Consider the following 27,000-nt stretch of genomic DNA (forward strand, 5'->3'; position numbering starts at 1 on the left):
CCTTAACCACATCCTCTGGCATTGAATTCCAGAGATTAATTGTGCATTGTGTGTAAAATAATTTTCTCCAATTTATTTAAAATGTGCTACTTGCTAACTTTATGGAGTGCCCTCTAGACCTTGTATTATCTGAAAGAGTAAATAATCAATTCACATTTAACCATTCATGATCTTATTGACCTTTATCATATCCCCTTTATCTGTCTCTTCTCCAAGCTAAACAGCCCTAACCTCTTTAGCCTTTCCTCATAGGGAAGCCTTGTACTCTACATTAGCTGACTATGTAGAATAAAACATGTTTGCTTTTTGTGAATGACAGTGCAGATCTGTATTCTTTTGATTTGCTTATTCCTGGTCAGTTTGGAGACTTCTTCCTCCAGTTGAATTATCTTGATGTGCAAAATGTGTGAGCCTCATAGTAGTTTGGTTTCACATAATGCCTTTCACACAAACAGGATCCTAAAGTACTTTAAAATCACTGCACTCCAGAAACTCACCTGCAGTCATCTGTATCCCAGCCAGTAATTATGGGAGAATGACAAATGTCAAAGTTTCAGAATTAAAAAGTTGAATAAGCTGTATCTGTACAAATCCAAGAAAACTACCAATGGTATAGAAGACATTACTCATAAAAATAGATAGGAAAGTTCATATTCAGCCAGCATTCATTGGATAAATTTGCCTCGACAACTTTGTTTAACTTTAACTAGACATCCAGCATGAATTCACACTGGCTGAATATTTGATCTAAAGTTACCAGGGCAAAGTTGCCTGGCAGCTATTTATGTGGCATTGCCCAAATAATGTTTTCTGGCTGCACTGAACATCAGCACTGGGAAAACCCCTAGTACTGCTTCTTTTGTCTCAGTAAATTTTGTCTGGGCAAAGATTTGTTCAGAAAAATTGTAGCCAGCCAGTAGGGGGGGTTTTGGACTTTGTCTGGCTAATTCCAAAAGTTAGTGGGACAAATCCTTTCAATATAAACCTCATAGCATTTAAAAACAATAATTTGCTGATTCAGTAATTGATCACATGATAGACATCAAGAATATTCTTTTTCGTTTTTCTTAGTATCTCTCCAAAAGCTGGAACCAGAGAAGACAATCTGATCATTTAATAGCACAGTTTTCTGGATGTCATTTTTTCCAGATGGAAGGCTATCTATCTTCCTTGATGATCTGGAGAAGGAAGAATGCTTTTTCAGGAAGAAGCAGGAGCTATAGAACTGCTTTGCTCTTGTTAGGCTCTGATTGAGTAGTCAGGAGCTATTTCCACTGCTGAAAGGTTTGGGTCAGATAAAAGCCCAAGATGTTATTAGTCAATGACATCATGAGGGATTCAGCAAAAATCCTTTCTGTAGCTTTGTGGAGGAGGAATTAAAATTTCATAGTAAGAGAACATAAACAGTAGAAGACAAAATTAAATAAACATAGAATCCAGAAACATTTTTTCTGGCGCTATTTTATGAAGGTACAATCATAGGGTAAGCATTTTATTTTACTTTTCTTGCGTCAGTTAACTGAGAGGACAATTAAGATGTGTCCTATTGTCAAAATCATATTTGTATGTTTTATTACATGCTCTAGCATGGGCACCACTTTAGTTAAATGGTATGTTGGATGATGATGGTACAAATTTATAGCTAAAGGTTTACTTTACCGAGAGCTGGAATGAAGAAGAATAAATTAATTTAAAGTGCTACAAAAGTGCTCCCTATAGTATATGGTGCTTATGTGTTCTGGGCTAATAATTTGTAAAAGCATGTCTTCTATAATCCTGATCGAAAGTCTTGAAAGCAGCTGGTTTAAATGCAGTCACATGACAAATTATTTTTATTAATACTCTGAAGTCTGATTAGGGTGGGCACCATGGTCATTACAATTAAATGGCTTTCATTTAAGACCCATGAGCTATGAAGCCTGCACAAAGTACGAAGGCACTGGTAACAGTAATACCACAACAGACATTATGTAATTGGAGTTGTAATGGAGGTTTTTGTATACTTTAAACTGAACTCCTTAGGGTTGCAACAGCCTATTATTAATTTGTTTAATGTTCCTTCTTGTTGATGTTCACCAAGTTGAGTATACTCTTATATAGTGAAGAAAGATGTAGGAAGAGAATCAGCCCACAGAATGCTGACTCAGCAGTTCATTTTGTCTCTCCTTCCATTCTAAAGAAATTGACTATGTATACACAGCTACTGTGTATAAAGCTATGCTTATGCAGCATGTAGTATTGTTTACTCATGAAAGAAAAAAATATGCTATATGTAAAAATATAAAACTTTTTGGTTAAATATACTGGTTTCTTTCTGCTTTGGCTATTATTGCTTCACATTGACCTCTGGTATGTACAAATAAAATGGCAGAATAGTAAAACCTATAAATATAGTTAAATTGATGGTCCTTGGCTGGTTTGATTCTCTGTTTGTCTGCTGGGGCGGGGTGGGGGAAGAAGAATTGAATTCAGACAACAACCAACATGGGCCCTGACCTTCATGGTCTGAGGTACTGATACACAGACATATGGAACAAAGCAGAGCATTGTTTCTAGGGCTGCCAAGTCCATAAGCAAAGCACATCAAGCAGCACTGTCTGAATGTTCAAGAAGGCTCATCACCGAGTAAAAATGTTGCTAGCAGTAAATTTTTTATGGGTTATCATAAGGCTTGGGGATAACTGCACGGCATGGCAGATACTACCATAAGAAGCTTGCTGGGCAGACTGGATGGACCATTTGGTCTTTTTCTGCCATCATTACTATGTTATGTAAATAGAGTGATGGTATTTGGCTGGTGACCTTGCACCGGGGATCCTTTTAGAATCCTTCAGTTCTGAACTTTGTCAGATTCCTGGCCTAGAAATTGAACCTGAATCCTCTTCATAGCAGTATTCAGCACTAGAGATGTGCATGGTTTTCCAAATCGTTTTGGGCTTTGTTTTCGGGGCTCCCGCGGGAAATTTAGTTTTTCCCGTGGTTCAGGGTTTTTTTTTCGGGGCCCCCGATTTTTGGCTTAGTGCACGCTAACTCCTGATAGTGCACACTAATGGGTTACAGTTAGTGCCCGCTAACCCCTGTTAGAGCGCACTAACCTGAAAAATGAATTTTTCTGAAATTTCAGAAATATTCCATTCATTTTTCGGTTCCCCTGAACCATGCCAAATTAGTCAATTTCATTGAAATTACCTAATTCGGGGAAAAACAAATGCACATCTCTATTCAGCACTGCCAATGAGCCAGTCCCAATATATTTGTAGAATAAGGAAAGACACTTCATGAAACTAACTGATAGCATATTTAAAATAAATTTAAGAATTTTTTGTTTCAGTCAGTGCACAAGCTATGAAATTTGTTCCAGAGTATGAGGTCAAAGTTAATAGCATAGTTGCATTTAAAAAAGAGTTTGATGAGTTTCTGGAGGGCAGGTCCATGAATAATTATTAGTTAGGCATCCATGGAGATCACTGCCCCTTACAACTGGCAATGAGCAACAGGGAAGGGATCTTTCGTGTATATCCAAGTGACCTGAACTGGTCACTGTTGGAGATGGTATGCTGGGCTTTATGGACCTTTGGTCAAATCCAATATGGCACTTCTTATATTCTTAAGGACTGGTCACAATTGTTTTTATTATTATTATTATTATTATTATTATTATTATTAATAATAATAAATGTGGATATGTCTTTCTCTTCTCCTGATTGGTTTATCTGAAATTTCAGCTTACAGGACCTGATTTGCTGCTTCCCTCTCCTACACTAATTCAAACAAAGAGGCTGAGAAAAGAGAAAGTAAGGAACCAATTACAGGAGAGGTTCAGAAGAGCTAAGATAGAAAGAGAGATGGAAACACTCATGATATCCCTACTATGGATTTTATAAGGGTGCAATTGCAAATAGATTTTAAAATAATGCCATTAGATCCCCTACACCATGGATAACTATTTAAGGACTAATATTTATTATTATTATTATTATTATTATTATTTTTATATACCATAGGGATGTGCAGAGGGACGCCATACGTTGCATTCGGGATTCGGATTCGTTGGGGGGCGGATACATTGCATTCGGCCGTATGGCACCCTGATTTGTAAATACGTCCATTTTGATTCGTTCCCTCGCTAAAATTAAATTAACTACAACCACCACCCTCCTGCCCCCCCCCCCCCAAGACTTACCAAAACTCCCTGGTGGTCCAGCGGGGGGTCCAGGAGCCATCTCCTGCATTCACACCCTTGGAGCCAGTTTCAAAATGGCACTGATAGCCTTTGACCTACTATGTCACAAGGGCTACTGGTGCCATTGGTCAGCCCCTGTCACATGGTAGGAGCACAAGATGGTGCCGATGGCCATGTGACAGGGACTGACCAATGCCGGTAGCCCCTGTGACATAGTATGGGCAAAGGCTATTGGCGCCATTTTGAGGACTGGCATCCGACGGCTGGAGTGCAGGAGGTCGCTCCCGGACCCCCGCTGGACTACCAGAGACTTTTGGCAAGTCTTGGGGGACCCCCCTGACCCTCACAAGACTTGCCAAAAGTCCAGCGGGGGTCCGGGAGCGACCTCCTGCACTCCGGCCGTCGGATGCCAGTACTCAAAATGGCGCCGATAGCCTTTGCCCATACTATGTCACAGGGGCTACCGGTGCCATTGGTCAGCCCCTGTCACATGGCCATCGGCACCATCTTGTGCTCCTACCATGTGACAGGGGCTGACCAATGGCGCCGATAGCCTTTGCCCATACTATGTCACAGGGGCTACCGGTGCCATTGGTCAGCCCCTGTCACATGGTAGGAGCACAAGATGGTGCCGATGGCCATGTGACAGGGGCTGACCAATGGCACCGGTAGCCCCTGTGACATAGTATGGGCAAAGGCTATCGGCGCCATTTTGAGTACTGGCATCTGACGGCCGGAGTGCAGGAGGTCGCTCCCGGACCCCCGCTGGACTTTTGGCAAGTCTTGTGGGGGGTCAGAGGGATCCCCCAAGACTTGCCAAAAGTCTCTGGTAGTCCAGCGGGGTCTGGGAGCGACCTCCTGCACTCCGGCCGTCGGATGCCAGTAATCAAAATGGCGCCGATAGCCTTTGCCCATACTATGTCACAGGGGCTACCGGTACCATTGGTCAGTCCCTGTCACATGGCCACCAGCACCATCTTGTTCTCCTACGATGTGACAGGGGCTGACCAATGGCACTAGTAGCCCCTGTGACATAGTAGGTCAAAGGCTATCGGTGCCATTTTGAAACTGGCTCCGAGGGTGTGAGTGCAGGAGATGGCTCCCAGACCCCCTGCTGGACCACCAGAGAGTTTTGGTAAGTCTTGGGGGGGGGGGGGAGTTTGTTTAAATTTGTTTCTTTAGTCGGCCAAATAATTCGGCAAAGATTAATGTATTCGTGGGGAATCGCAATACATTTCGCTTCCCCACGAATACAATCACATCCGTTGTAGATTGCCAATACGTAGGGACCAAATGATCTGAGATATCACATCAGTTTACATTCAGGTACTATAGGTATTTCCCTATCCCCACAGGGTTTACAATTTAAGTTTTGTACCTGAGGCAATAGAGGGTAAAGTGACTTGCCCAAGGTCACAAGGAATGACAGTGGGACTTTAACGCTGCTTTCCTGGTTTGTAGCCTACTGCTCTAACCACTAGGCTATTCTTCCTCTCTCATGAAGGGGAAGAGGGAGGGACCTTTACAAAAACATTTTTGCTCATTTAGTTGGTGGGGGGCAGGGCTGGTAATAAAGTTTCAGTTCCCTGGTAGAGTGCTATTGTAAAAAAACAAAAAGAAAAATAAAGTAATAGAAATGAATAAAAATCTGTTTCCAGCAATGAAAAAAAACAAAACTCCTGAAAAAACCCACAAACTGCTGCACACTCCTAGTAGAAAATAACATTTATTTTACAATGATAGCAGATGAATAGAAAATGGCTTGCCATTATTAGGGAAACAAATATCTACAATAAAGATATGCGTGACTACTTCCAAGCAGAAATTTGCACATGTGTATGTGCTATTTACTCAACTAATTGGTTATATGACACAGCAAGTATTACTATGGGTTTTGTGTGATTGCAGTGGCTAAAGGGCAAATACTCTAACTATTGTCTGAATCAAATTAACTAGAGCCTGATCTGAGATATCAGAGAGCTAGATTCTATGTTTGCAGGAATTTGGACTCCTGAAATATTTATGGTCTGAAACCTTCTGAAATGAGAATTGTAGCAGTAGCTGCAAGATAATTCCATGGTCTGATGAAAAGGCCACTTTTCCTGAACATGTCTAATGCAAGATGTCTGAAGTTCTATTATAGAGCTAAATGTTGCAAAAAAAAAAAAAGATTTTAAAAAAATGGGAGGAATATATTAACTACAATTTAAAATAAAAAAAACTACAAAACCTGCAAACTTACGATTCAAAAATATTTTCAAAAATGATAAAATTAGATAACATCATAAATTATTTATTTTTTTATTCACTCTTATATTCTGCTTCTTCCCAACTTATGTTCAGAGTGGATTACATGAAATATAACACTATATTTTACTCAAAATATTCTAATTTAAGTTGAATTATAAGCTTTCCAACTTGACTATGTTTCAAGCCAAAGCTGATTCAAGGGGCTGCTACTGAGCATTCTTTATCTCATAAGAGCTGTTAAATGTCTTGTCCAGAACTAAAGTTTCTGGACAAGACATTCATTTTACCAATGGTCCACATACGTGCATATATCTGCCTTCTCAAATAATATACGCATGAAAAATGTGGGCGTGTTAGAGGCACATCAGGGAATGGTTAGCACATATGAGTGGCTATTTTATAAGCAGTTTACGCTATGAACGACATTGACTCTGCACAAGTAGGTTTACTACAGCTATTGTGTGTGCCAAGTTCAAACTTTCATTGTGTTTTTGACGGTGTTTGGTGGGTTGGCTTCTCCAGGTTAGTGGCCACCACAGAAGGCTAGGGGGTGGGAGTGAGTGTGACTGGGACATACTGGGCCATACTGGTGTGGGAGAGTGAGTGGTGGAGAATAAAATGTAAAAATGACTAATAGACTTATGAATACTCATGGCACAATGGTTGAGGAGGAAGAGAGGAGGAGACAGAGAGGAGGTACCCTTTACAGCAGTGGTTCCCAACCCTGTCCTGGGGACCCCCCAGCCAGTTGGGTTTTTCAGGATATCCACAATGAATATGCATGAGAGAAAATTTGCATGCAATATTCATTGTGGATATCCTGAGACCCAATTGCTGGGGGGGTCCCCAGGACAGGGTTGGGAACCACTGCCTTTACAGCAAGTATTCAGGATTAGGACACATGTTTTGGATCTGTCAGAGAAGCAAGTCTTGTGCAAGTAAAGATTTAACAAGGAAATCATACTGTACCTATGCCAGCAGTGTAGAGCAGTACACCTCAAGGACACAACTGCCTTGTATTTTTGGCCACTGGTGCCTTCCAGATACCTCTAGGGATCATGGCTGATCAATCAGTTGCCTCCATGTATCAAGCTCTGAGTGCCATCTGTATGACAAAGGTTTCACTAGACTTTGCATGTCTGTTGTCAGCATATTGTCATTGTGCTAGAAGGAACAGCACGCTCCATTAGGAGGGGTGTTAGTAAGCATGAAAACAATAGCTGCCAAGGATGTGAGGCAAAAGCAAAGAGTGTAATATAAGTGTTATCCTCCATGGACCTCTGCGATGCGCCCGACTACTGAATGCCACTATGCTGCGGTAGAGACATGCTGCCACGGGTCCTCCCAGGTGCGCGCACGCGTAGTAGTCCTTTGTTAAGGCCCACGGCGGGAATTCTCAGCAGCATAGGTGAAGGACATCATCACGCTGCCCCTATTTAAAGGCAGCTTGACCTATCAATGCCTCAGCTACAGGTCCCCTGTCTGGACACATTTTCCTGCTGTTTGCCTGTTACCCTTGTTGGACTGTACCTTGGATTCTTCTCTCTTGCCGCCTGCCCTGACTCGGACTGTGCCTTGGGTTTCTTCTTTGTTTGCTACCTGGCCCTGGATTTGGACTGTACCTTGGATTCTTCTTGCTGGCCGCCGGCTTATTTCGGACTGTGTCTGTCAGGCCTTGTACAAGCCCCGGGTCCTTGAAAGGGTGTTCGCCTGCTGATGGAAGATATCTTGGGGCACCTCCATTGGCCCCCTTCATCTTGTTGCTGCCCAAGGGTCCACATAAGTAACGTTAGCTGAGGCCATGGACTCGCGGACCTTTTGGGACTTCAAGCCATACCAGGGCTAGCACAGAAAATACAACAGCAGCAACAGTGACTGGAATTCCTGGCAAACTCCTTGGATCGCCTCAGCGCTCGACTGAATGCTACTGCTACTCAGGCATCTAAACTCCCTCCTGAGACATCTACAATGGCTGCTGCCACACCCGCCATTCGCCTGCCTGTACTGTCATGATATACAGGAGATTCTGCGCTGTGTCGAGGATACCTCAATCAGTGCTTATGCACTTCACCCTTCAGCTGGGACATTTTTCTACAGACTCCGTAAAGACTACCTTCATCTTGTCCCTCCTCGATGGGAAGGCCATGGGCTTGGGCCTCCCCCTTTGGGAGTGAGGAGACCCTCTCCTTTGAAATTTGCAAGAATTTGTAAAGACTTTCAAGCAAGTCTTTGATGAGCCAGGAAGACTCACTATCGCAGGTCTGATTTTCTACATCTCGCCCTTGGAGCTCGCCCACTTATGGATTATGCCATAGAATTCTGAAATTTGGCCACAGAACCAAATTGGAGGGAAGATAACCTCCAATACATCTTTTGGAGGGATTGCTATCTAGGAGAAAAGACGAATTGGCGGCTCGGGATTTACTGACTCCTTGAGGGAACTTATCAATCTCGCTGGACGGATCAACCAACGCCTTCAACAGTGCTCTCGGGAATTGAGATCCCGCCGACCGGTACTTCTCGCCCTGGTCTTTTCTCATTCTCGGATTGAATCAATTTCAGCACCTCTTAGCCCTCCAAGTACCACTGGAGTCGAGGAACCAATGCAAACGCCATAACCAAAAGAGACTGTTATCCTCTACCCCTCATCACGGAGTTGTTTGATCGACTACAAGGAGCCTGAATTTTCACCAAACTGGATCTCCAAGGTGCCTACAATCTAGTTTGTATATGACATGGAGATGAATGGAAGATGGCTTTTAACACTCGAGATGGACATTATGAGTATTTAGTGATGCTTTTCAGGCTATGCAACACCCCTGCAGTATTCAAAAAATCTCATGAATGACATCTTCTGAGATCTGTTATATCATTGTGTCAAAATTTATTTGGATGACCTCTTGGTCTTCTCCAAGGACCTCCCCTTGCATCGTCACCATGTTTGCCTAGTCCTACAGCGACTCCGGGAAAATAGACTGTTTGCCAAACTGGAAAAATGCAGTTTTGAACAGGAAAGTCTTCCCTTTCTTGGATATATAGTGTTGAGCCAGGGCTTTAATATGGATTGGAGAAGATTTGCAGTATTCTGGAAGGGCCACAACTCTCCGGGCTCTGAGCCTTACAGAGATTTCTGGGATTTGCCAATTATTACAGGAACTTCATTCCCAACTTCTCTCTGATCACCACCGCCCTCACTGCTCTCACTCATAAAAGAGCTAATACGAAAGATTGTTCACCAGAAGCAGTCAAGGCATTCCAGGACCTAAAAAAGGCTTTCCTCCAAGAATCATGCCTCCATCACCCGGAACCCTCCCACCCCTTTATTTTGGAAGTAGATGCCTCTGGTTACGGGGTGGGTGCCGTACTCAGTCAGCATTCTAGCTCTGGAACTCTTCACCCTTGTTCGTTTTTTTTATCGAAAATTCATACCTTCCGAACACAATTATAGCATTGGAGATAAGGAACTTTTGGCCATTAAACTGGCCCTTGAAGAATGGCATCAATGGCTAGAGGGAGCTCAACACCTAATTACCATCTACACGGAACATAAGAATTTAGAGCATCTGCATCAGGCACAGCATTTAAATGCTTGTCAGGCCCGATAGGCCTTGTTCTTATCTCACTTTCATTTCGAGATATGCTACTGCCCTGCTTCTAAGACTCCCCGGGCAGACGCATTATCTCGATCCTTTGAGTTCAAAGAAATAAGCGGACCCCCCCCCCCCCCCCCGACACATAATAGACCCTGCCTGTATTCTCTTAGCATCTTCAGCAACTGTTTCTCCTGGTAAAATGGTTGTGTCTCGCCGTCTCTGACCTAAGGTCTTAAAATGGGCCTATGATTTGTGAATTGCTGGACACCCTGGACAAAAGAGAACATTGGAGCTTCTCCGGCGTTACTATTGTAGTCTTATATAAATGCCTATTTGGAATCCTGCCCCACTTGTGCCCAGCAAAAGCTGTTTATGGGGAAGCCTTGGGGACTGTTGCAACCCATACCTCCTCCGAAGGAGCCATGGACACATATATCCACTGACTTTATTGTAGATCTTCCCCCGTCTGAGGGCAATTCGGTAATTTGGTTGTTATCGACATGTTCTCTAAGATGGTCCACTTCACTCCTCTTCCAGGCCTGCTTTCAGCTCGAGAATTTGCCCGATTGTTCGTCTCTCATATATTCCAATTACATGAACTTCCTAAACATATTATTTCTGATAGAGGCATGCAATTCACCACCAAGTACTGGCGCACCCTGTGTAGTAAATTTGAAATTACATGAATCACACTACTGCTTATCATCCTCAGACTAATGGTCAGGCAGAGAGAACCAATAGAATGTTAAAGATCTTTCTAAGAGCTTATGTCAACCAATGCCAGAATGACTGGTCTATCCTTTTACCATGGGCAGAGTTTTCGCATAATTCACATGTTAGTCATGCTACCAAGACCTCTCCTTTCCAGATCATGTTTGGAAAACAACCATTATCTCCATTACCCTTACCTCTATTGGTATCTTCGCCTGCAGCCCAATCCACCACTCAGGAGTTGGGAGAGCTATGGATTTGTACCAAGGAAATGCTAAAATGAGTGTCACAGAAAGCCAAGGCTTCTGTAGACCTACATCGTAACCTGCTCCCCAATTTAAGCCTGGAGACAAGGTATGGCTAAGTACCCGACATCTTCGACTCTGCCTACCATCCATGAGATTGGCACCTCTATGTAGGGCCATTCCCCGTCCTCCGACAAATTAGTCCTGTCACCAACCAACTACGACTACCCATTTCCATGGGCATACATAAAGTTTTTCACATGTCGTGTGCATGTTATAAAATGCCAGGTCAGCATGCGAAAGGGGGGTACAGATATGCAATTACGCACGGGAATGCATTGGGGCCTTCCCCAGTGCACTCCCAGTCCTCTACAATTAAGGAGCAGACTCCCTAGCCTAACTCCCTTCCCCTTCCCCTATCCTCCCTCCCTCCCCTATCCCTATCCTAAATTCCCCCAATTTTATTATCTTATCTGCTTCTGAGCAGGAGCAAGTTGCGCGCGCCGGCAAGGTGCTGGCGTGCAATACCCCAGCACAGCAGCAAATGTTAGGAATGCAAGGTATGTGTGCATGATGAAGTCAATATCAGAAACCTGGATGTTTTATATTTTTTTGCCTTGGGTTTTATTCTTATACCTGTTTTTTTCCCATAAGGTACAAAACCTTCATTCTTCAACAAATTAACTCATTGGACATTGTATGTGTCCTGTGTATTATCATGTATCAGGCATTTAGTTTTGAGTGCTTCTCCATAGCTTCATGTACCATACTGTTACGTGGGCCGCCAGCTCCAACCTCGGTTCCCTTCCAGCACCTCCGGCCCTGCCATGCTACCCAGTGTTGCCAGCCAAGATGTCCCTGTTCGTTGGGCCTCTCCGCGTGGCCTGCGGAGAGACGCTGCCATCGGCGCCGCACCCCTTCCTTGGCACGCGTACGCGCATCAGTAATTCTTTTAAAGGGCTCGCGGTGGGAACGTGGCCACGAACCTGGATGCTGGATGCTGGATGCTCAGGCCTCGCTCCTTAGCGTTGCCTTTGCAACAGGTCTCCTCGTATTCCGAGTACTCATTGCTGATCCAAGATTCATCTTTTCACTGTGTCCTGTTTCCTGTGGTTCCCGGTTCCTGATCTCCTTGTTCCTGTTTCGTCTATGTGTTGGACTGACTCTTTGGATTTGACCTCCGCTATGCCTGACTACTCTTCAGCTTCTCTCCAGCCCCAGACCTCCACTACGCCTGACCACTCTTCAGCTTCTCTCCAGCCCCGGTCCTCTGCTATGCCTGACTACTCTTCAGCTTCTCTCCAGCCCCGGACCTCCACTACACCTGACCACTCTTCAGCTTCTCTCCAGCCCCAGACCTCTGCTATGCCTGACCATGCCTGCCTTCTCCGTGCCCTGACCATTGCCTTGATTGACCACACCTGCCTTCTCCGTGCCCTGACCATTGCCTTGATTGACCATGCCTGCCTTCTCCATGCCCTGACCCTTGCTTTGAACCACTTCGCTACAGACTATCCTGTGTCCAGAGTTCCACGTTGCTCACCACAGCTTCCAGTTGCTGCCCGCTCTGATCCTTGCTTGTCAGTGACACCACCTCTCGCCTATCCTCTGGATATGGACTTACAAGGCTCAGGCCTTCTTTTGCTTCAGCACGTCCAGTTACTTATTGTTCCTTTGGCACCCAAGTCCTCGTACCAAATCCAGTCCAGGGTAGGACTATGCCATCTACCAGATGCTGTCTCTGGGCTGAATCACCTTCCACCTCTAGCTAACCTCGAGTCCCACCTAAGTCCTGCCAGCCCTGGCTCCCAAAGGCTCAACCTGAGGGGAATGAGGGCTGGTATAGGTGAAGCTCCAGCGGCTTCAGCCCACTCCACCTGCTGACAGTGGGTCACCCGTATGACATAGTGAGGGCAAAGGTAGCGCCGGTGCCATTTTGAATATTGGCAATACGGCCCGCGTGCAGGAGGTCGCTCCTGGACCCCCGCTGGACTTTTGGCAAGTCTTGTGGGGGTCAGGAGGCCCCCCAAGCTGGCCAAAAGTCCCTGGGGGTCCAGCGGGGGTCCGGGAGTGATCTCCTGCATGTGTGACGTCGGGAGCCAGGACCAAAATGGCGCCGGCGCTACCTTTGCCCTGTCACATGATAAGGGCAAAGGGCCACTGGCGCCATTTCTCTTAATGCAGCCGTGGCCAGAGAGCGGGAGATCGCGCCGGGACCCCCCCACTGGACCCCAGGTAATTTAAAACATTTTGGGGGGCTCAGGAGGGTGGGGGATTTGTTTTAAAGGGTCGGGGTGGGTTTTAGGGTTGTTTTGGTGTGCTGGTTTTCCCGCCCTCCCCCCTCCCCCGATTTACGATTTTTTGACGATAAATCGGGAAAATTGTTATTGTATCGCGGCTCTAACGATTTTTGACGATTTAAAATATATCTGACGATTGTTTTAAATTGTCAAAAAACGATTCACATCCCTAATATTTATTTAGTTCAATAAATGAAGCTAACCAAAATAAACATTAAATGAAACAAAACCCAATTTTTATAAATCCCTAAAATGAAAAAAACAAAATTACATTTTTTCCCCTGCACATTCCTTGAAAGTGCTTGCTCAAATTTGTACTTGTTTTTTGTGTGGTACCACTTATGTAAATGCCACCCTAACTGAATCCTACCTCAAGAATGCCTTAAAAAATATACAGTTAAAGGTGCCCATGTTGCTGACGTTCATGGGTACTTTCATCTGAGCAGAGGGAAAGCAGTAATTAAAAAGCACATTTCTGCAAGTAAAACAGCATTTTACATCAGACAGGGCTTTGATTATTGCTGTCCCAGTTTGAATTTGCTTTCATTACAAAAGACCCTAAAGATGCAAATTTCATTTCAAACGTTGCTTTGTGTAAAAAGTAAGAGAGCAGTTTATAAAGGCATTTATCCACATAAAATGGCCTGACTGAAAACTGTCCTCCTCAAATGCAGCTAAAAGTACATGCGACTTTCATCATGTGCCTACTTTAAGCCTCAGTAACAAGAGATGTTCCTGTGAGCATGTTTAGGTCAATAGAGTAAAATATTGCACAGGCAGATGATTTAACTGCACATGGTGCTATGGTGCCACTCAGCTATTCACACACATAGCAGGTGTAAATTATGCAGAATATTTAAATGTGCATACTTTGTGGCTGCTAATTTTCAAAGGGAAACAACATAAGTCGTTTTCCTTTGAAAATCTGCAGTAAGTGCACGCGTTAAAAGTGCGCAACTACATGAGACATTTGAAAGAACTTAAGACCATAAAAAGTGCTATATGGCATCAAATCAATGGCCAGTTGAGCCCCAGATCCTCCTTCTGACAGTGACACTTGGAAGTACCCAGCACTCCCTTTTGTTCATTCCCAAAAGTAAGAGGCAGTGATCTTTAAGCCTACCTAGATGATATTTATGTAATGGACTTGTCATCCAGAAACTTGTACAAATCATTTTTTTAAATTATCTGTACTACTAGCCTTGACCACATTCTCTGGCAGTAAATTTCACAGTTTAATCATGCTGTCAGGGACTAACTGAGACATAGGTGGTCACGGGGCAATACCACATATGGTAAGTAGTAAAATCTAGGGTCAGGCTAGTTTCCCAACAGAGCTTTAACTGACCAAACATAATACACACACACACACACCCACACACCATGAACCCAGCATGGGGGACAGTAACCAATTGCATGAATGAAAGGGAGGACATAGATAAAAAGTTTGTTCATCCCTAGTTTACATTAGTTTAATACAAAGCAGTTTACAATAAAAATATAAAACTGAAACTATGAGCTCTTTGAGCAGTCAGTGACCATTTTGTTCAGACATTCCTCTACTGGATCTCAGAAAAGGAATCAGAAATTATCAAGCTCCTTGCTACAAAACATAGAGTGCAAGAAAAGATATGAAAAATAATTTTATTTACAGAAGAAAGCCAATAGTGCTTTTTGAGTCACTGACTGTGTTTGGCTGTAGTTTGGGTGCCTTCTATCTAGCAGCAGGAGAAAATCTGTGATCTCTGTGAAAGGATTACAGTATATATCATCAACTTCAGCTGATACTGTTTCAGCCTCTGCAGGAAAGATAAAGAGATTGTCTATTTCTTGCAGCCTATGAAGTCTTTGTGCACTGCAATAACTTAGAGTCAACTTCCTGCTTCCTGCTATATCATGCACGTAAAAATACACGCACATCCATCTGTTCTGGGCACGTGATGCAATATTCTAATGAGCTGCCATGCTCAAAAGGATGCACTAAGGATACATTGTGCGTTCCTAGTGCTCAAAAGACATGGTTGTAGGCGGGTTAAGAAAACAAACACAGTACGAGTGTTCATTTTATTATGATGCAGATAATTTACCAGTATATATTATATACACACACACATACATGAAGGTTATTCACCAGGAAGCCATACTGCCGAGGAGTGGCTCAAAGCCCACATTTTGCTTCTCTTCAGGCTGCTGAAAGGGTAAGTTCACACATACACACACCCACACCCACACTGACAAACAGAGAAAGATTCTCTGTACCCAGACACAGAGAGAAACAGATTCCTCAGACTCAGACACCCCACACTCAGACCCACACAGAGTGAAACACATATCCAGACATAGGCAGAGACAGAGACCCAACCCATATAGTTACCCCATATCTAGACAGGCACAGAGAGAGACATACATCCCATATGCAGACATGCCACACAGAGACACAGAAACTCAACACCTAGACAGGCACAGGGACAGACATATCACACCACGCAGAAAAACACAAACACACCACCCCCAATTAGAAGACACACTGCAGACAGACAAAGACAGAGGCATAGACAGAACACACCCAGCAGGTAAACATAGGCAGATATACCATACCCAGACACAGAGTCACAAGCAGACAGACCACACAAGAGACCAAAGCACACCAGACAAATACATAGATGCACACTCCACACTATACCCAGGTGCACAAGTCACATACTGCAATGCTGAGGCCTGGAGAAATTTTCAGGAAATTTAGTTGCCAGCCAAAATCTTTAGGAGCTGAGAAACTCCAGCCTACCCTTCCTACCTTTTTTTGTTGTTGTTGTTTTGCTTTTCTTTTACTGTTTTAACTAAGCTTTCCTATTTTTCTCTCTATTTTGTTTATTTCTTAATTCATGTTTTTATTTTCTCATATTTTGATTTGCTTATTTAACTTTTTTACACTTTTCCCTTTTATTCTTCCTTCTCCAACTCCTCTATCTCACCCCTCCCCTCCCCTCCACTTCCTTATTCTCTTTGCTCATTCCTTTCCCCAAACTCACCTTTTCCCCTGGCAGACAACAGCTGTGATCTCTCTCCCTAGGGAGGTACCTGGAAGCAGCAGGAAATCCTCCTGGGCTGAGGCCTGAGGGTGGCAGTTATTCCTGGGTTGTGAAACACTGTAGTGGCAGTTCCCCTGACCAGTTCTGCCACATAAACAGCTCCCCACTTGGGATCACCATAGCAGAAGCAGCCTCTTGCCAAGGTCCACCAAAATGCGTGGTTAAGCCATGGCATGCTTACAATGATCACATAGAAAAGGAAATTTCCAAAAAATAGATCAACAACTGTCATGCAGATGCAGCAAGCCTGACAACGTGCCTCTTATTTCAAAGGCCATCCGGACAGCTCAATCATTTGCGGTATCAGTCAGCCTTTTTTATACATTTTTTCTGCATTTCAAAACAATCCACTTTTTGACCGTGGCTCACGGTCATTGCATTCAAAAAAGTGGACTGCTTCTATGGTCAAGTCCAAAAGCAAAACCCATTCAAGCAGCATTGACTGAATTTTCAAGAAGGCTGCTAACTCCATAAAATTATTGCTAGCAGTAATTTTATGGGTTTGACAGTTGCTTGGTTTTGATTGTAAATATTACTACCCTTAACATAAGGCTTGGGGGTAACCTGCACAAAGCAGTATTATTATCATAAGAAACTTGCTGGACAGACTGGATGGACCATTTGGTCTTTTTCTGCCATTATTACTATGTTACTCTGCTACTATTATGCACACATGCTATTGTTCCCAGTCACTTTAGATAGGCCCTTACACTAGCTATGATTATAAAAGGGAACTTTTGGGCAACGCCCACCTTCTCCTAACTTTATTTAATTATACTTGTATGCAAAATTATATGCAGATGAGTATAATTCATTCTTCTGCAGGCTCTATAAACTTAAGAATATTAGCACCTTCTTCAGTTTACTTTTTCTGCCAGTTCGTGTCCATTCAGAATTTTGACTGGACCTTTAGTGACATGATTACCCTCAAGCAATGAATGATCTGGTAAATATCAATGCAATTAAAACATATTAAAAGATGTATATTCTCTGAGATCTGCCACTATTCAGTTAGAGAACAATGCATCCTGAAGCACCAGGAAGGCATTAACACTTCATCATTACCCAGAACACAGGAAAAAAAAATCCTACTAAGCAGATATTTTGCAAGTTGACCTGACTGGGCAAGGAAATACACAGGAGAGGTTGAAAGGGAGACAGAAATTGAACTGAGGCAGGCAGATGGGGGATGGGATTGAGGGGAAGAGAGGAGAAAGAGGAGAAATAAGAGGAAGGGGAATTGGCTGAACAAGAGTGAAAAAAAATAGAATAATATAGAAGGGGAGAAAAATAAGTGACTGGTTGAGGAGAGAAACAATGGAGAGAAAGGCGGTGGGAATGATCAACTGTTAGAAAGCCTGGAATGACAGGAGAACAGCATAAGAAAACTAGACGTCAGGGAAATCATTTAAAGCCATATTGATTCCCTTTAGAGGTGAGAAAAAGCAGATGCACTCAGCTGCCATGCAATGGTTTCTACAGGAGATATAGCCTCTTGATGTTGTTTTTTAATGACTTTCATTTCTGTGAAAGAGCACAAAGTAAAACAAGGCTGCCTGTACCCCTGGCTGGTTTTTCTTTAGTAACAGGAGATGCAATCAAAGCTTGCTCAAAAAAAAGGAAGTGCATTGAGAAAGCCAACCATAGCCTCAGGCAAGTTAGGAAAAAAAAGAGAGCACAATTCTGAGAGGGGGGGAGGGAAGAGAGGGGAGGGAGAGGTGGAATCAATGGCTGAAAAACAGCAGTGATTTTCCAGCCATTGTTGCTTTAATTAGAGATGACAAAATGCTCACAGTACAAAATAAAAAAAATATGATCCACGTTGCAAATGAATGGCTTTGTACTAATATTCTTAACTTGCTCATTAAACCATTAACATACCAACAAAGGTAGAATGAGGTTTTATTAAACCTTGTCAACCTTCTGCCTTTGACTTGGTCTTTATCTATTAAAATAATACTATTGGTATGGGAAGAACAGTCACTTTAAATGTGTGTGCTAGTAGAGAAAATGAATGTGCATTTTTAGATTTTAATATTTGAAATCTTCTCACTAATAGTTGTAAAGTTAGCCTTTTTTGGGATCTCACTATCACTGACCTGAAGACTAACCTCATGGGAGAGGGGAGTGATTTAGGTTCATAATTTACTCATTCCTGAGTTTCTTCTCTTTGCAGGTATTCCCAGTTAATTTAAACATGAAAACATAACAAATGATGACATAAAGACCATGGGGCCCATTCAGTCTGCCTATCTTATCCATGTCTTTTGCTCAACTTCATACTCCCCTCCTTTCCTTCAGAGATACTTTGTGCTTGTCCTATATTTTCTTGAATTCTGTTACTATCCTTATCTCTCCACTATTTCCACACGGAGGCTATTCCATGCATCCAGCACCCTTTCTGTAAAGAAATACTTCCCTGGATTATTCCTGAGTTAATCCCTTTTCACCCTCATCCCATAAATCCTCATTCCAGAGCCCCCTTTCTGTTGAAAGAGGCCCACCTCCTGTGCCTTTATTCCTTTGAGGTATTTAAATGTCTCTATCATATCTCCACTTTTCCTCCTATCCTCCAGGATATAATGTTTAGCTCTTAACTCTGTCCCCATATGCTTTATGATGAAGACCGTTGACCATTTAGTAGCTGCCCTCTGGACTGACCCTATTCAGTGTATATACTTTTGAAGATGTGTTCTCCAGAATTGCACACAGTAATGTAAATGAGATCTCACAATAGACTTACACAGAGGCAATATCACCTCTTTTTTCCTGCTGGCTATTCCTCTCCCTATGTACCTAAGCATACTTTTGGCTTTTGCTGTCACCTTATCTACCTTTGGCCATCTTAAAATCATCAAAAATGATCACCCCTAGATCCTGCTCATGTTTTGTGCACAAATGAATTTCCCTCTATATTAAACAGTTCCCTTGGAATTTTGCAGCCCAATGCATAAACTGCATTTGTTTAGCATTAAATCTTAGCTGACAGGCTCTGGATCATTCATCAAGTTTCATTAGATCCTTCCTTATGTTTTCCACATTTTCCAGGTTGTCTGCCTTGTTGCAGATTTTGGTATCATCTGCAAAAAAGACAAGCCTTTTCCAACAGCCCTTTCGGAAGTATTGCCTATGAAAATGTTAATATGTCATTCAAAGCTTTCACATTTACGTTTTCATATTTCTTCAAAAACATCAGAAATTGCATTAACCTTTTTTAAGCAATGCCAGAACAATATCAAGATTATCTAACAAGACTATTCATAACACCCATATGTCTTTTGGAATCACTTCTGTTTTCAAGATGTCATGGGTCATATTTAATCATGCGTCATGCATAGATGGTCCACCTTACTCTTTCTGAAACAATTTTAACTATTGCACTTAAAACACTTTGCACTATTTGATTCTTAAAGAAGAAAAAAAAGGGGTTACACTTCCCTCTGTTTGTTCATTCAATGCCATGCAGCTTTGAAAAGAGCAACGATATAGAAGCCCGACATAGCACCATGTTTCTTTCGTTGCTGCTTCAGGGGAGTCTGGCTAGAAGCTATCACTCTTTCCAGTATTCACTATAAACAAAAGAAAGATACAAATCTATTTATACAGGAGAAACACCTGTATAAAAAGATTTTTTTCTATGCAATTCTTTTTGCTGTAATTACCTATGCTGAGATACCTACTTTATGTGATCCAAGCGCACATCTACAGAGACTGCCGGCAGCTTTATTAATGGCTGACGCTGTTCTTAAACGTCACTATGATGTGTTACCAATGACGGTGAAATGATCACATGACTCTTGTTATTCACAATACAGACAACATCCTATGTGCCATTAGGAACAAACATCCTCATTGAAACTAATGCCATTCTATCTCTAATTTAAGCACTCCTGGGTGAATCGTATTGAGGCAAAAATCCAAAGTTGTTCCCTTTGACTGAGAATCCTCACCCTATCCCCTCCCTGCCAATCTGCACATATGTGATCTAGTATAATCCACTTCAAAGACATGATTTTTTCCAGGCAATGAGGAACTATAGGGGCAGTCAGCCGTGCCTTATTCAAACAGCTCCTGTGTTCAATAAGTCTAGTCTTTAATTTTCTTTTTGTCTTGCCCACATACCATAAATTGCAAGGACACACAATCAAGTAAACCACAAAGGTAGCCTGACAAGGATATTCATGAAGGACCTTTGTCCAATAGATGATGACACATATTTCTTTTTCTTGACATGATATTTTTAATTCGTATTCCTTATGTGCTAAAGATGGTAAACTAGAATGGATTATTTTATCTTTAATACTACATCCTTTTGAAAATGTGAACAATGGTCCTTTCCCTAGCCCAGGATGACCACATAAAACTGGCCAGTGATTCCTAATAATGGAAAATATTTTTGAAGATAAAACCAAATGTTTTAATATACAAATTTATTGGTCAGGGGTAGTCCTTGCTGATAATGTCAACAACAATTCTCTATTGCTGTACAGAGCTTGACGAAATGCCTGCTTTACACAGGAGAGGGGATGTCCTCTTTCCAAAAAATTATGAGCCTTGACTGTTGCTTGGCATTTGAAATCTTGTGTATCTGAACATAATTTATAGTTTTCAGATTCCTTCTTACTTCAACTTTTATGAAGAGGAACCTCCTTTGTCTTTCTCCAGTCCTTTGGAACCACTCCTGATTCTAGAAATGCATTGAAAAAAATAGGACAGCATTGCTGCCATTACTTCCCTTAATACTCTCAGATGAATTCTGTACGGCCCCATTGTTTTATCTGCTTTTAGTTTTATTAGCTCCTAGCAATTGTTTGAGGTCTACTTCACTTCCATTTCTATTTGTGGCAGTATGCTGTGGTCCTACTCCAAGCTCTTCCTCAGTAAACATTGTACATAAATATTTGTTAAGCAAATCTGCTTTCTTCTCATCAGCCACTACATATGTCCACCTTTCACCTTTGAGTTTTATACATCTCAAATAGAGCTATTCATCTAGCTAAGTCATAGTTAGGATCCTGCCTGCGGGCTGAGCCGCAGGCAGTCCCCTTCCTTCTGCGGCCAGTCGGGCTGCCCCTGCTGTTTCCTCGCAGCAGGCCGTGCCGCTGTGTCCCGGCTCCCCCGCAGTCCTAGAACCACAGTCAGGAACTTTCCTCTGCGGCTGAAGCCACTACTGCTGCTCCTGCTCCATCGCGGACGGTGCTGCTTCAGCCCTATAAAAGGGCCTTGCTGTCATTCCTCAGTGCCTTCGGATCGGGTTTGCACAGCATCTGTGATCTTCCTTCCGATCCAGGTTTTCCGTGGTCTCCTGTGACTTTATGCATCTTTGGTCCGTGTTCTTCGTGTTCCTGAACTTCGTCTCCTTGATGTTCCTGGTCTCGTCCCTTGTCAGAGCTCCCTCGTCACCTGTCTTCTGTTCCTGACGTTTCATATCCAGATGTCCTGGTGTCCCAAGTCCTGAGGTGCCATGTTTCATGTTCCTGATGTCTGATGTTCCTGTCTTGACTTCGTTCATCTCATCTTCAGCTCTTCATCCAGTTCCCAGGTCCCTCGTCTGTCCACCTCTCTTGGCGTGCCATGTCGTGGTCCATGACCAGCCTACGGGAAGGCTGTGTAGGGCACATTGTGGTACAAGGCCTTCTCATCTGCAGCGCAAGCCTCCGGGAGACTTCTGTTTTTAATGACTTGCTTCTGAGTATCCTGAGTCTTGAATTTTGTTCTGGTCACGGAGTTCCCTTGTGCCTGCTTCTGTCCATTCCTAAGTCTCTGCCAGAACCTGCTCCGCTTCAGCATGGTCTGCGACCAGCCACAGACGACTGTGTAGGGCGCGCCCCGGTGCAGGCCTCTACTGAATCTTCGTCATGTTCCGGTCTCAAGTTCCACGTCTTCGCCTGGAATCTGCTTTGTTTTCAGTGTGGTCCGTGACCAGCCATGGGCGGCTGTGTAGGGCATTATGTGATGCAGTTCTCACCCAGTACTTTCGCCTGGCTCTTGAATCCGTGCCTGAAACTTCCGAGCAACCTGAATCCTTGTCCGAGTCTTCTGAGTATCCTGAATCCTTGTCTGAGTCTTCTGAGTATCCTGAGTCCTTGTCCTGAGTATCCAAGACTTCGTCTAAGTATCCAAGTCTACGTCTGAATCCTCTGAGTATCCTGAGTCTTCATCCAAGTCTTCATGTTCCTACCCTCAGCCTCCATCTGGCCCTTGCACTCGTCATTCCCAAGCAGCGGGTCCGGAAGGGCTATCGAGTGGCCGGAGGGCTACTCTCGAGATCAGCATTGCGTTGCTGGATCTCATTGGTGCGTGTAGGTCCAGTGGAGGTCTAAGGCTGCCTAGTTCCTGTTCCGGATAATCCCTGACTTGTCTTCAGTCCAGCCTTGCTCCTGCTCCACTCGTACTTGTACCTGTTCACCTCTAGCGGTGTGTCTTTGGGCTCCTCCCTGAGCCGCACTGTGACCCAAGGGCTCACATCCTACTTCAGATGGGAAAGCGCCTCCATGCTCCTAACAGGGCCTGAGGGTGCACCTCCACAACAGTCACACTGGATAAGTTTCAAACAGAGATACTTACCTGGTTACATAAGACAGATTGAGTCTCAAATAGAGCTACTTATCTGGATAAGTAGCACTATTTATCTGGCTATCTGACTTAACTGGATCTATTTGAGACTTATCCAGCTTACTTAGCCAGATAAGTAGTACTTTTCAGACTTATCCAGCTATCTGACTTAGCTGGATAAATAGTGCCTTTAAGACATCCAGTTAAGTAGCTGCAAAGTCGCTACTTAGCCAGATAAGTTGGAACTTGCTGGATAAGTACATATATATTTGCATGCTTTTTACATACAATCGCAGGTTGCTGAGTACATTTGCACATATTTTAGAACCCGCACATACCATATAAACGCAAGTTGTAAAATTTCCGCACACCTGCCGAGCCACAGGCATTCCCCTACCTTCTGCAGCCAGCCGGGCTGCCGACGCTGTTTCCTTGCAGCAGGCCGTGCCGCTGTGCCCCAGATCCCCCGTGATTCTAGTGCCGCCATCAGGAGCTTTCCTCTGCGGCTGAAGCTGCTGCTGCTGCTCCTGCTCCGTCGCGGCTGGTGCCACTGCTGGGGTCTTTGATCTTGGTTCTGTTACCAGATGCTGGAACAGTTTCTCCTGCAAACAATCCAGGACATCTAGATGATGCTGCAGCCATGGTATCCAGTGGAGGTCTGAGCAGAATGAAAATACAAACAAAAAACAAACTTTGAAATGTTTGTATGCTAATGCCAGAACTCTAAGAAGTAAGATGGGAGAATTAGAATGTATAGCAGTGAATGATGACATAGACTTAATTGGCATCTCAGAGACATGGTGGAAAGAGGATAATCAATGGGACAGTGCTATACCGGGGTACAAATTATATCGCAATGACAGAGAGGAGCACCCGGGAGTAGGTGTGGCGCTTTATGTCTGGGATGGCATAGAGTCCAACAGGATAAACATCCTGCATGAGACTAAATACAAAATTGAATCTTTATGGGTAGAAATCCCTTGTGTGTCGGGGAAGACTATAGTGATAGGGGTATACTACCGTCCACCTGGTCAAGATAGTGAGACGGACAGTGAAATGCTAAGAGAAATTAGGGAAGCTAACCAAATTGGTAGTGCAGCAATAATGGAGACTTCAATTACCCCAATATTGACTGGGTAAATGTATCATCGGGACACGCTAAAGAGATAACATTCCTGGATGGAATAAATGATAGCTTTATGGAGCAATTGGTTCAGGAACCGACGAGAGAGGGAGCAATTTTAAATCTAATTCTCAGTGGAGCACAGGATTTGGTGAGAGAGGTAATGGTGGTGGGGCCGCTTGGCAATAGTGATAATATGATCAAATTTGATTTAATGACTGGAAGAGGAACAGTGTGCAAATCCAAGGCTCTCGTGCTAAACTTTCAAAAGGGAAACTTTGATAAATGAGAAAAATTGTTAGAAAAAAAACAGAAAGGAGCAGCTACAAAAGTAAAAAATGTCCAAGAGGCATGGTCATTGTTAAAAAATACCATTCTAGAAGCACAGTCTAGATGTATTCCACACATTAAGAAAGGTGGAAAGAAGGCAAACGATTACCTTCATGGTTAAAAGGGAAGGTGAAAGAAGCTATTTTAGCCAAAAGATCTTCATTCAAAAATTGGAAGAAGGATCCAACAGAAGAAAATAGGATAAAGCATAAATGTTGGCAAGTTAAATGTAAGACATTGATAAGATAGGCTAAGAGAGAATTTGAAAAGAAGTTGGCTGTAGAGGCAAAAACTCACAGAAAATCTTTTTAAAATATATCCGAAGAAGAAAGCCTGTGAGGGAGTCAGTTGGACCGTTAGATGATCGAGGGGTTAAAGGGGCACTTAGAGAAGATAAGACCATCGCAGAAAGATTAAATGATTTCTTTGCTTCAGTGTTTATTGAAGAGGATGTTGGAGGGGAGGTACCCGTAATGGAGAAGGTTTTCATGGGTAATGATTCAGATGGACTGAATCAAATCATGGTGAACCTAGAAGATGTGGTAGGCCTGATTGACAAACTTAAGAGTAGTAAATCACCTGGACCGGATGGTATACACCCCAGAGTTCTGAAGGAACTAAAAAATGAAATTTCAGACCTATTAGTAAAAATTTGTAACCTATCATTAAAATCATCCATTGTACCTGAAGACTGGAGGTTAACAAATGTAACCCCAATATTTAAAAAGGGCTCCAGGGCGATCCGGGAAACTACAGACCGGTTAGCCTGAATTCAATGCCAGGAAAAATAGTGGAACATGTTCTAAACATCAAAATCACAGAACATATAGAAAGACATGGTTTAATGGAACAAAGTCTGCATGGCTTTACCCAGGGCAAGTCTTGCCTCACAATCTGCTTCACTTTTTTGAAGGAGTTAATAAACACGTGGATAAAGGTGAATCGGTAGATGTAGTATACTTGGATTTTCAGAAGGCGTTTGATAAAGTTCCTCATGAGAGGCTTCTAGGAAAAGTAAAAAGTCATGGGATAGGTGGCTATGTCCTTTTGTGGATTGCAAACTGGCTAAAACACAGGAAACAGAGAGTAGGATTAAATGGACAATTTTCTCAGTGGAAGAGAGTGGACAGTGGAGTGCCTCAGGATCTGTATTGGGACCCTTACTTTTTAATATATTTATAAATGATCTGGAAGAAATACGATGAGTGAGATAATCAAATTTGCAGATGACACAAAATTGTTCAGAGTAGTTAAATCACAAGCAGATTGTGATAAATTGCAGGAAGACCTTGTGAGACTGGAAAATTGGGCATCCAAATGGCAGATGAAATTTAATGTGGATAAGTACAAGGTGATGCATATAGGGAAAAATAACCCATGCTATAATTACACAATGTTGGGTTCCATATTAGGTGCTACAACCCAAGAAAGAGATCTAGGCATCATAGTGGATAACACATTGAAATCGTCGGTTCAGTGTGCTGTAGCAGTCAAAAAAGCAAACAGAATGTTGGGAATCATTAGAAAGGGAATGGTGAATAAAACGGAAAATGTCATAATGCCTCTGTATTGCTCCATGGTGAGACCGCACCTTGAATACTGTGTACAGTTCTGGTCACCGCATCTCAAAAAAGATAAAGTTGTGATGGAGAAGGTACAGAGAAGGGCAACCAAGTGATAAAGGGGATGGAACAGCTCCCCCATGAGAAAAGACTGAAGAGGTTAGGGCTGTTCAGCTTGGAGAAGAGGCGGCTGAGGGGGGATATGATAGAGGTCTTTAAGATCATGAGAGGTCTTGAATGATTAGATGTGAATCGATTATTTACACTTTCGAATAATAGAAGGACTAGAGGGCATTCCATGAAGTTAGCAACTAGCACATTTAAGACTAATCGGAGAAAATTATTTTTCACTCAATGTACAATTAAGCTCTGGAATTTGTTGCCAGAGGATGTGGTTAGTGCAGTTAGTGTAGCTGGGTTCAAAAAGGTTTGGATAAGTTCTTGGAGGAGAAGTCCATTAACAGCTATTAATCAAGTTTACTTAGGGAATAGCCACTGCTATTAATTGCATCAGTAGCATGGGATCTTCTTAGTGTTTGGGTAATTGCCAGGTTCTTGTGGCCTGGTTTGGGCTCTGTTGGAAACAGGATGCTGGGCTTGATGAACCCTTGGTCTGACTCAGCATGGCAATTTCTTATGTTCTTATGTATCTGGGTTTAAAAAAGGTGTGGATCATTTCCTAGGAGAGAAGTCCATAAACTGCTGTAATTACGTTGCCACTGCTCATTACCAGCATCAGTAGTAAGGGATCTGTTTAATGTTTGGGTACTTGCTAGGTACTTGTAACCTAGATTGGCCACTGTTGGAAACAAGATGCTAGGCTTGTTGGACCAGCATCCCATCTGACACAGTAAGGCAACTTCTTATGTTTTTTAAAATACAAAAAATACGCGAACATAAATAAAGATGAGTGACCACAGCTAGCTTCATGAAAGACAAGTAACAATGGATTAACTTAATCTGTTAAGTCAATTTGCTTGTCAAATACAGCAAAACTAATGCACATTTATAAAAATCCATGGGAAAGCCATAACTATAAAATAGATGAGATTTGAATCA

This window comes from Rhinatrema bivittatum, chromosome 7 (genome assembly GCF_901001135.1).
Source record: "Rhinatrema bivittatum chromosome 7, aRhiBiv1.1, whole genome shotgun sequence".
Taxonomy (NCBI): Eukaryota; Metazoa; Chordata; class Amphibia; order Gymnophiona; family Rhinatrematidae; genus Rhinatrema; species Rhinatrema bivittatum.